Source organism: Gorilla gorilla, chromosome 19, assembly GCF_029281585.2.
Source record: "Gorilla gorilla gorilla isolate KB3781 chromosome 19, NHGRI_mGorGor1-v2.1_pri, whole genome shotgun sequence".
In the NCBI taxonomy this organism is placed as follows: domain Eukaryota; kingdom Metazoa; phylum Chordata; class Mammalia; order Primates; family Hominidae; genus Gorilla; species Gorilla gorilla.
Window position 1 is genome coordinate 102,196,723 of NC_073243.2, and position 10,505 is coordinate 102,207,227.

Below are 10,505 nucleotides of genomic sequence, written 5' to 3' on the forward strand. Positions count from 1 at the left end.
CCTTACTTTCTGTCTTTTCCCCTTCCAATTCATTCTTCTTACTGCAGGAAGATTTATCCCCTAAAATACCCTGCTTATGATGTACACTTCCTTTTACAAAGCTTTCAAAGGCCCCTATTATAATAATTATAATAATACCCAGAGCAAAGTGTAAACTCAGTCAGTATTCTAGAGCTTCTACATTCAGACTACAATTCTTTCAATATTTTTTTCTTATTGTTTCCTGGCTTTTACTGTCCTCTCTGGCCACATTGTTTTCCAGAAGAATGAACGCCCCTGTGCATACCTAAACCTTTGGCCATGCCCTCTTTTCTAGGCTGATGGTTTTCTCTCAGCCCAAACAGGTTCTCTGGTAGCTTAGAGTCTCACCAGGGTCGCTTTCTGTAAGAAGTCTTACTTCATCTTTATTTTGTCCCCCACAATCTCTAGCAATTCCTTTTTTCTGCTGCTACATCATCTCTAGACTGTGACATTCATTTGTATTGAGCTGTTTGCCACCTTTCACAGCCGTTTGTTCTGGTGTTTGAGTCAAGTTCAGGATCAAAGCTCCTGGAGAGATGCCTACCCTTCTCTGTGGTCTTCTCAGGGTCCAACCCAGGGCCCTAATGGGAGGCACTAGTACCTATTTACTGAGTGAGTGAAGGGTACAAAGCAAAGCAGCTGCGAATCTGAGTCAAGGTATTGTGTCCTCCGAGGACGACTAGTGCAAACAGAGACACGCTTCTCAGACAGGGTCTGTTCCTGATCAACTGCTCTGTTGCGGCTGAATGCAACCAGCATTATTCTTCCCCACGCAAATTAAATCCATTTGAGCAGGAGGCCGAGGCGGGCGGATCGCGAGGTCAGGAGATCGAGACCATCCTGGCTAACACGGTGAAACCCCGTCTCTACTAAAAATATAAAAAAAAATTAGCCGGGCATGGTGGCAGGTGCCTGTGGTCCCAGCTGCTCAGGAGGCTGAGGCAGGAGAATGGCATGAACCCAGGACGCGGAGCTTGCAGTGAGCCGAGATCACGCCACTGCACTCCAGCCTGGGCGACAGAGCCAGACTCTGTCTTAAAGAAAAAAAAAAAAAACAACCATTTGAGCAAGTGTATCTTAGACTATAGAGTGATATCCTATACATAATGAAACATATAACTCTGGCTTGTGTAAATCGACTATACTCTGCCCCACTGGCGGGATGTTTCTGTGTTTAAGCTTTCTTGAATGCAGTGCTGCATTTGATATTGAAACAAAATGAAATCTTTTCTTGTATTTTCAAGCATGAACATTTAATCCATAAGAGAAGAAATTCAGTAAGTTAATGAATATAGGGTAAAATATTAAATCTTACTGGTGGCTGAAATCATGCAAATTTTAGTAGCTAACATCTGTGGAAAGGATAGTGTTTGTCAGAGGTGGTTCTAAGAACATGTCATGAATTAACTAATCAAATCATCACCATGATGCTGTTGAAATGGCCTCATTATCATTATAATCTCCACTTGATCAATGAGGATCTGATGGGTGGTAAGTTGTGAAGCTTGTGTATAAAACTAAGACATTTAGTTTCAGAGAGAGAACATATCTGTACCCAGTATACAATTCTGCCTCTCTGAATTCTGCCTACTTCTGTCTTGCATGACTGCCCTTATAAAACTAAACATTTCCTTACCATATGACCAAGCGAATGTACTTTTGGGCATTTATCTTAGAGAAATGGAAACTTATCTTCACTCCAAATCTTGTATGATTCAGCTTTATTTGTAATAGAAAAAAACTGGGAACAACCAAATCGATGGATTCATTTGGGGACTGGACCACAGGCTGGGAACCACCTTCTAATGATGTAATCACCAACTGGACTCCATTGGGACATCTCGACTTTGTTGCTCAAATAGAGGTTCTGTAAGATTATAAGGCAATTATGTGTCTTTTCTAGACCATTAAGCAGGGGGAAAAAAGCACTTTAAAGAGGGCACTGTTTTCATATCTCTTTACATAGAGTCTAGTTTTTGTCTTCTTGTGAGAGGCTGCTTATTTGAAATTTTCACCTTTAGCTATTTTTTTTTTTTTTTTAAGACAGAGTCTTGCTCTGTTGCCCAGGCTGGAGTGCAGTGGCGCGATCTGGGCTTACAGCAACCTCCACCTCCTGGGTTCAAACAATTCTTCTGCCTCAGCCTCCCGAGTAGCTGGGATTACAGGCACCTGCCACCACACCCAGCTAATTTTTGTATTTTTAGTAGAGATGGGGTTTCACCATATTGGTCAGGCTGGTCTTGAACTCCTGACCTCAGGTGATCTGCCCACCTCAGCTTCCCAAAGTGCTAGGATTATAGGTATGAGCTACCACACTCAGCCACCTTTAGCTATTTTGCTGTCTTGTGTTCAAATTGAGAGGGAAAGAAGTTCCCCTTGGTGTACTATTTCAGAAAACTTGGGCTGTATAAGAGAGAGTGGAATGGAGAAATGAAGATAGTGGTCACTCCTGTCCCTCTGAACTCCTCTGCTGGTCATACATCCTGAGTGCCGACTCCACCGTTAAGCTCATACTGTTGTCTGTCTATAATTTTCCTCTAAAATATTTTAGTATAGATGGTGTAAAATATTTATATGTGTGGGCTAGTTTCACTCTATGTCCTAAGGGTGGTTAGTTGGCATTTATAGTGTCCAAAAGAGAAATACACATTCCAATGGTAGGCACGGTTAGCATTTTAAAGATAGCCAACAAGAATTCGCAGTTCCATGTCCACTTCCCGTCTTCAACGACCTCCATCTGTAAATGTCTGCACTAGATAATTGTTAATTAGCATGAGGATTATTGCAGATAAATTTTATTGAAAGAAATGGGTGGTGCGCATGATCGTTGGAATATTGTGGGTTGGTTAATCCCTGTCCAGGCCCCTCTGCCTGTCTGTGGACAGGGGCGCAGGAATCTGGAGGGCCCAGCGGCTACATGTTCTCCTTTAGAGTACTGCCCTTCATCTAGGGCTCTCTGTTGTTTTGCTTCCTGCCTCTTAATTGGGAATTCTGTGTCCTGATCATGCAAGGGACTTGAGGAGTTTCTAAGTGGCCAAGACCTGGGACCTTGCAGAGTTTCTAGGAACAGATTGTTTCATGCCTGCTTGCCAAGAAACATTGATTTCTGTGGCAGAATTCTGTCTGCAACCTGCTTTCATGGTGACGTGCCATCTGGTGGTGGCAAAGCCATGTGCGAGAGGCCTCAGTGTTCTTTCTCATAACTAGAGGCCAGCAGGAATAGGCCTAGCTTAGGGAAGGTCTCAAAACCACGTACACACGGCTTCTACCTTGTCCCTCTCTCTTAAAGAATTTCCTCTGATCTTGGAGCCAGGAGATGAGGAGGCTTTGTGAGGATAAGATTAGATTATTGTGCCATAAAATTGGAAGTACTTTAAAATCTGGGCCCCTTTGTATTTGGGAATTCTGTACTTCCTACTCAGTAATTTACTGTCACATTTTCCCCACTGATAATAGGAGGAGACACACTTAAGGATGTATATTTTTCAAAGATGGTTATTTTGGAGCTTAAACAGTGTCAGATTATCGTGAACAATTATTAGGCAAGGAAAATTAGCCCACTTAATTAACCTAAGATATGTATTAATAGTTTGAAGCTTAGTCATTAGGAACACAAGGATGCATTGGGAACAGTAACAGTCTTACTTAGAATTCCGAAGTGAGTCCCCGTGTCATTAGAAAATACATTGTTATGAAATTCGGAGGATTAATTAAAGTTAAAATTTGAGGGACTATATTGAAGATGCGTCCTTGGCTCATGTTTCCTCTTTAAGTGTTGTGTTTATATATCAATCTAAAACAGAAAATGTGTTCTTTAATCTGCAGGCTCTTAGTAATTTTATCTTTCTCTTCAGATAAATTGTTTAGTTGCTTTCATCATCTTCCTAGTACATTTTGAACTGCTTAGTCTACCAAAGTAGAAGAATCGTGCTTAATGAAACCAAATGACTTCTTCTTTCAAATGTTAATTCAGCAAAAAGAAAAAAGAAAGAACCCTCCCAAGAATGGGAATGTATGATCTCATAAAAGTTGTCTTTAGGCAAAGATATAATACATGCCTACTTTGTCATTTCAGGAAAGTTATTGAAGTCAAAAACAGCCAGTGCCTAAGTTCTGGGTATAGATGTGCGGTTAGCCTAAAGTTACACACACAGTAGTGGATGTTAACTTGAACACACCAGTTGCAAATCTAGGTTTTTTTTGTTTGTTTTTTGTTTTTTTGTTTTTTGAGATGGAGTCTTGCTCTGTCACCCAGACTGGAGTGCAGCGGCGTGATCTCGGCTCGCCGCAACCTCTGCCTCCTGGGTTCAAGTGATTCTCCTGCCTCAGACTCCCTAGTAGCTGGGATTACAGGCATGCGCCACCACGCCCAGCTAATTTTTGTATTTTTGGTAGAGACGAGGTTTCACCATATTGGCCAGGCTGGTCTGGAACTCCTGACTTTGTGATCCACCCACCTTGGCCTCCCAAAGTGCTGGGATTATAGGCATGAGCCACTGTGCCCAGCCATATCTAGCTGTTATTTTGTTTTGTTTTGTTTTAAGAAAACCTCATGTTACATCCCTTTAAATAATTAGCTGGAGGAAAAATTAAGATCATCCTTAGTCTTCTGGGTAAGTAGACATTTTTCCTGGTGCCCTAGAAATTACATAACGCAGATGTTTTCATGGTAAAATGCTTGAGTGCAGAGGCTAAGAGACTTGCCTCTCTGAACCATCGACATTCATTCTCTTCTCCTGGATGACTTCTTGGGGATCAGAGCCAAACTGTTGTCTCCCTTCTTAGCCCCAAAGTTGTCATGCACACAGTAGATGCAGAAGCAGTGGGTGCATTTAGCAAGTCCTGCTGTGTTCATGGGATTGGACTTATTGCTTGGGGAGATACAAAATAATTAACTAGTGTGGCAAATGAGGTCCTTGCCTTGAAAGAACTTAGAATATAGGCATGAAGTGCTAAGACCTAAACAACATTGCCAAACAGGCATGGCAAAGTGGATAAAGTCTAGCGTGATTTCTTTAGCCCTTGTTTTCGGGGCACAAAGTAAAGCCATTAAGTGAGGAATACTTTCCATAGAAAGTGTTCTTCAAGTGGAAATGATCTTCAAGTGGCTGAACCCTGAGGGAGGTCTAGAATTTGGGTCGGCGGTTAGAGAAGGGAGGACAAGTAACAGAGACAAGGCTCACAGAGCTTCAGCCCGTCTGGAGAATAATGATGGATACGTTTTCTAAACTGACCTAAGCCAATTAGGTTCTTTTTGGTATAAAATGTAGCCTCCAAAAAATGAAAGGTGGCTGAGGTTTAGCCATTCTCCTGTAACCTCAAATGCCAGTTTAAAGAAAGCCAGTCCCAAACCAAATTCTGCTACCCATATGGACATTTACTAAACAAATACTATTAGCAAAAGACACGAGAGATAATCCAACCAGTTCTGTAAGATTCATGAAGTCCCAGTTCTCTGTGTTTTGTGGTCACCCTCTGATAGGCAGAAACCTCTCACCTTGGTGGCTAGACCCAAGTTGCTTGGGGAGGCGGGGAAGCTAACAGGTCTCTCGGGATCCATATACCTTGTATAAGGGTTGGGGTAACTCTAAAATATTTTCACCAGTACCCATATCTTGGATAGCTTTAATTTCACACTAAGAAGCTAGTTATAACATTCATCATAGAAATTTTAGAGGCCACTGTTTTCACCAGTAAAGACCCATCCCTAACCCTGGATGTGCTAATAATCACAGTACAGGTTGGAGGTTGAAGTTCAGATGCGTTCATATCAGTTTTACAGAGCAATGGCTTCTTGACTGTAACTCCATCAGATTACAGCTGGACTCTCTGTTTCTTATTAGGGCAACTGATGCCTCTAGAATTATAATTTCAGTGGAAAGGCACACACAGAATATTGCACTGTCTGTGATAAAATATTTTTGAGAGCATTGTAGACAGTGTGATTTAAGATTGGTGGGCTGGGGCAGATCTGTTGATAGAGTGCCCAGAAGGGCAGACTGCATATATTGGATTTGTAACAGAACAGATCTCTGATGGTTATTGTCCGCTTCTAGAGTTTAGGCAGAAAAGGATAAGAAAAGAAAAAGAAAGACCTCTCAGTTGACCATTGCACTGATTCAAAAGGAAGCCTCGCCTCTGCAGGCTTTTTGAGGCAGCGCTATTCCAGTAATCAGCAGACTGCCTGCTGCCCGGCTCAGCCACAGTGATTGCATATGGCTGTGGCTGCTACATCACTACAGGAGGTGGTATTGACTTTCAAAGGCAATGGCGGTCCCTTCATCTGTGCCATTTCCTCTGAAACAGAAGTTATTTTCTCTCACAACTGTGCATCATATTTGTAATAGCTTATTGATCAAAGCCAGGTCCACTTTCAAAGCAGGAAGAAACCAGGTGTCTCCTCCTCATGTGTTGGCTTTCCATCAGAAGGCACTGGTTTTGCAGTCCCAGCTCTTCTGCAGAAGCCATGGTGCCTTAATCCCTTCCTTCTCCCCCATCACCCCCCTTCACACACACGCAGTGACATGTGCTTAGGCATGAGAAAGCCAAGGGCTTTGGTATAAGTTAGAGAGTGAGCTGAACTTGCTGCACTGGGCTACTCAGACAGTTCTTTGTCAGTTGCAGCCATACTTGTTCATCAGGAAGCCTCCCTACCACCACATGGTCTTCTCCAGTTATGTTAGATGTGTATGTGTACCACTTTCTGGCATTCATGTTTTAAATTTTAGAGAAATGCTAAACCTCATCCAGAAAGCCTGAAAACCTCATTCTCACTATGCTGGGTAGAAGTTGGTATAAGGCAACCTTTGCTTTGTATCTTGGCCAAAAATTTACCAACTGAACCACACAAAGAAACCTGCTGTGAAGTGGTTTCACCTGCAAAGGGGCCCCATGGCCTTGGGGCTGATGACCTCATTTTAGGAGTCTCCAATGTCTATAAATCTGTTTATAGCCTGTCTTAGCATCTCTAGGTGACCTGGATAGAACTAACTTACTGTATTAGTTTGCTAGCGCTGTCATAACAAATTACTACAGACTGGATGGCTTAAATAACAGCAATTTATTTTCATGTAGTTCTGGAAGCTGGAAGTCCAAGATCAAGGTGTCTGCAGGTTTGGTTTTTTCTGAGGCCTTCCTCCAGGGTTTGCAGATGGCTGGCCTCTCGCCATGTCCTCCCACGATATTTCCTCTGTGTGTGTGTGTGTGTGTCTCCCTGCTGCCTCTGTTTGTGTGTCCAAATTTCCTCTTCTGTTTTTTTTTTTGTTGTTGTTTTTGAGACAGAGTCTCACTCTGTTACCCAGACTGGAGTACAATGGCGTGATCTCGGCTCACTGCAACCTCCACTTCCCAGGTTCAAGCGATTCTCCTGCCTCAGCCTCCCGAGTAGCTGGGATTACAGGCACACACCACCACGGCTGGCTAATTTTTTGTATTTTTAGTAGAGACGGGGTTTCGTCATGTTGGCCAGGCTGGTCTCAAACTACTGACCTCAAGTGATCCACCCACCTCGGCTTCCCAAAGTACAGGGATTACAGGCGTGAGCCACCACATCTGGCCAATTTCCTCCTCTTAAAAGGACACAAATCAGATTGGATTGGGGCCCATGGGAAAAACCTCATTTTAACTTAATTACCTCTTTAAAGACCTCATGTCCAAACACAGTTACATTCTGAGGTACTGGGGGTTAGGACTTTAACAGATGAACTTTCGTAGGGTCAACATATATTCACTTTTTATCATATTTCCAAGTTCCCTAAAAACCTAAAGGCCATGTTAGGTACTGTGTGTTGGCAGTGGTTCTCACACCCATCCAATCTTTCACCACCTGAGCAGTCTTTAAAGGTGGATTCACGGGACCTTCCTCCTTTTTCCTCCCACAGAGTCTTATTCAGTAGACAGATCACAGGAATCTATGTTGTTTCTGCAAAGTAGACCAGCCCCTCAGGATAGATGTACAAAAGTGAACAGGTATTTGCATAGAAGTCCTTCCCTCTAGGGGGAGAGGGGGGATAGGGAACTGAAGTAGAAGGAGATTACGTTGTTGTAATACACTTTTGCTGTTGGAATTTTTTTTTATTACAAGTATGTATTACTTTTTCAGTAAAAAAGGCATTTACTAACTTAAAAAAAATTTTGAAGTGGACCGTTTGACCAGCCCAATTAGAAAACACAGTTGAATGAGTGCTGTCATCCCTTGGGCTCTAGGTACTTCTCATTTAAGACCAACAACCATCTGAGCCAAGAAGTCGGAGATAGGAGTCTGGGCTGGGCTTTGGAATGAGGCAGAACAGACTGAAAGATTCATGGACAGAAGCACAGGTGGCCCAGGTGATATACAAGATAATGGACAAAAGAAAACATGGACTAGAAAGCCCGGCCACGGGAGGTGGAGGTTGCACTGAGCCAAGATCACACCACTGCACTCCAGCCTGGGCATCTGAGACTCTGTCTCCAAAAAAAAAAAAGGCTGGGGCAACCAAGACATCACCCAGATATTTGTAGAGGAAGAAGGAAGAAGGCTGGACCTGCAAAGATTCCCTGAGCCCTTCTCTCTGGTTGCATGTAAGAATTATTGGGGGAACCTTAAAAATATTGCTGCCAGGACCCTATCCCAGAAAGCTGGAGTGACTTGGTTTTGGTAGCAGTGCAGTCATTGGTAGTTTATAAAGCTTCCAGGGGTTCTTTTGTGGGACATGTGGCTTTGTCTGGTGCATGATCAGTGGTCAGATCTGCCCTGCACTCTCCTGAGAGTGACCACAAGGGCAAATGAATGCAGGGATACTTGGTCAGTGAAAAGATAAGGGAATAGAAATGGGCTCGTGTCTCTTGAAGAAGGGCTGCTTTTTTGTTTTTTTTGTTTGTTTTGAGTGTAATACTCTTTTACTTGACTCATAGCGTGCTTCTTCTATCAGCCCATTCATCCAGGGAGGGGAATTTCCAATGGAAAGAATGGGCATAAGAGGCGCTTTTCCCCAGACAATTCTAAATATGGGTCAGTGGAGGGGGGCCAAGTGCAGGGAATCAAGAAGACATGCCTAAATATCCAGCCTAGATAACTGGTTCTCAGTCTTGGCAGCATAGCGGCATCTCCAGAGAGCATGAAACAGTCTTGAACCTTGGGTCCCATCCTGAGGTTGTCATGTAGTTGGTTCAGGGCTCAACCTGGACACCAGCTCAACTAGACACCTGAAGTTCCCTGGGAAATTCTAAGGTGAGGCAAAGTCTAATAATCACTGGCCTTAAAATGATGTAATTGGAAAGGAAGGAATGGGAAGAAAAACATGATAACCCCCAGGAACTTTTGCGGGCAAGAGTTCTACAAAGCTTGAGAAACTAGTAATAAAGTTGTTAGGCTATGGCGTGGGAAGAAGAGTAGATGTGAAATTCATGTGGCATTTCAAAGACTGAGCCCAGCGTACTCAGATCAGAATGTCTTCTGCAGCCTGCAAGGATGGCCCTTCTGCTTTGATATCTAGGCAAGAGGCTGGCTGCTCTACATTAGGAAGAGGATAAAAAGTAAAGAAATAAAACCCCCCAAATCTGCCCCTCTGGGTCAAAGGGATTGTGGGGAGAGGAATAAAGGGAGAGGGTTGGGGTGTGTGTGTTGGGGCCCATATGGGTTCTGATGGGGAAGGGTGAAACTTTAAATATATAAGAAAAGGAGCAGAACCTAAGGTGGGCTATGAGGGAGGGGAGGGCTTGGGCCAGCCCATGGGTTCCTGGGGAAGCTAGAGGTGGTTAGGTAGGATGCACTGGGGTCAGCCTGCCAAGCTCTATCCCTTTTATTTGCAGAAGGGGTCAAGTATGATTGTGAGTTGTTGGGCAGGAGCTGGAGTGGTCATGAAGTGCTTTGGTGGCTTGGGGTACAGAAGTTCTTTAATATTCTAGCCACTGTCCAACTGCCCTGATGGGTACTGGGTGTAATACGAGTCCTGGTCTAATATCTGTTCTCTGGGCTTCCATCTGCAGAGAATGAGAGGCATGTTATATGGGCAGAGGAAACACTGTGGGCTGGGGGCTTTTGCTCAATTTACTTTTTGGATTCTGGGGTCATAGCAGCCACCTAGAAGTAGGTACACTTTGTGGGCAAGCAGGCTTAGCAGAGGGAGGGCCAATGCTGAGCCCTCCCCCAGCCACCTTTGGAACCCACACTCTGTGCATGGGATCCAAAGTACTCATGTGTCTCCTGGCCCCAAAGAGCTTTGCTTATGTGAGTTATGTTGGCAGATACTTACCATGTTAGGAATTAAATTTAAAAAGTATTTAATAATTCACTAAAGACAAAAATAGTACATCTATTACATGCTAAATGAACAATATCTTTTTATGAAAATTTTTTTTTCCCAGAATGAAAGAACATGAAATGAGAGATTGGCGTTGTTTTACATTTTTGCATAGCTCTTTAACGTCCTGCTTAATAGAAGATGGCTGCCTGCTTACATCTGCTTCAGTATTCAGTCTGTTGTGATTTGCTGTTTTCCAGA

General features: G+C 43.3%; 1 protein-coding gene across 15 annotated transcripts in view; it reads left to right on the forward strand.

Moving 5' to 3' along the window:
- TAS2R1 (taste 2 receptor member 1) overlaps nucleotides 1-10,505 on the forward strand; it is a 286,550-nt gene that overhangs the window by 8,735 nt on the left and 267,310 nt on the right. Inside the window, exons 3-4 of one of the 15 annotated variants that reach the window (XR_010131811.1) lie at nucleotides 7,902-7,989; nucleotides 8,227-8,450. The exons of 12 other annotated variants lie outside the window; for them this stretch is intronic. The gene's annotated coding sequence lies outside the window, so the exon portion shown is untranslated. Of the gene's footprint in view, nucleotides 1-7,901; nucleotides 7,990-8,226; nucleotides 8,584-10,505 lie in introns of those variants that run through there. 2 more of the 15 variants (XR_010131814.1, XM_055367633.2) reach the window with 2 other exon arrangements.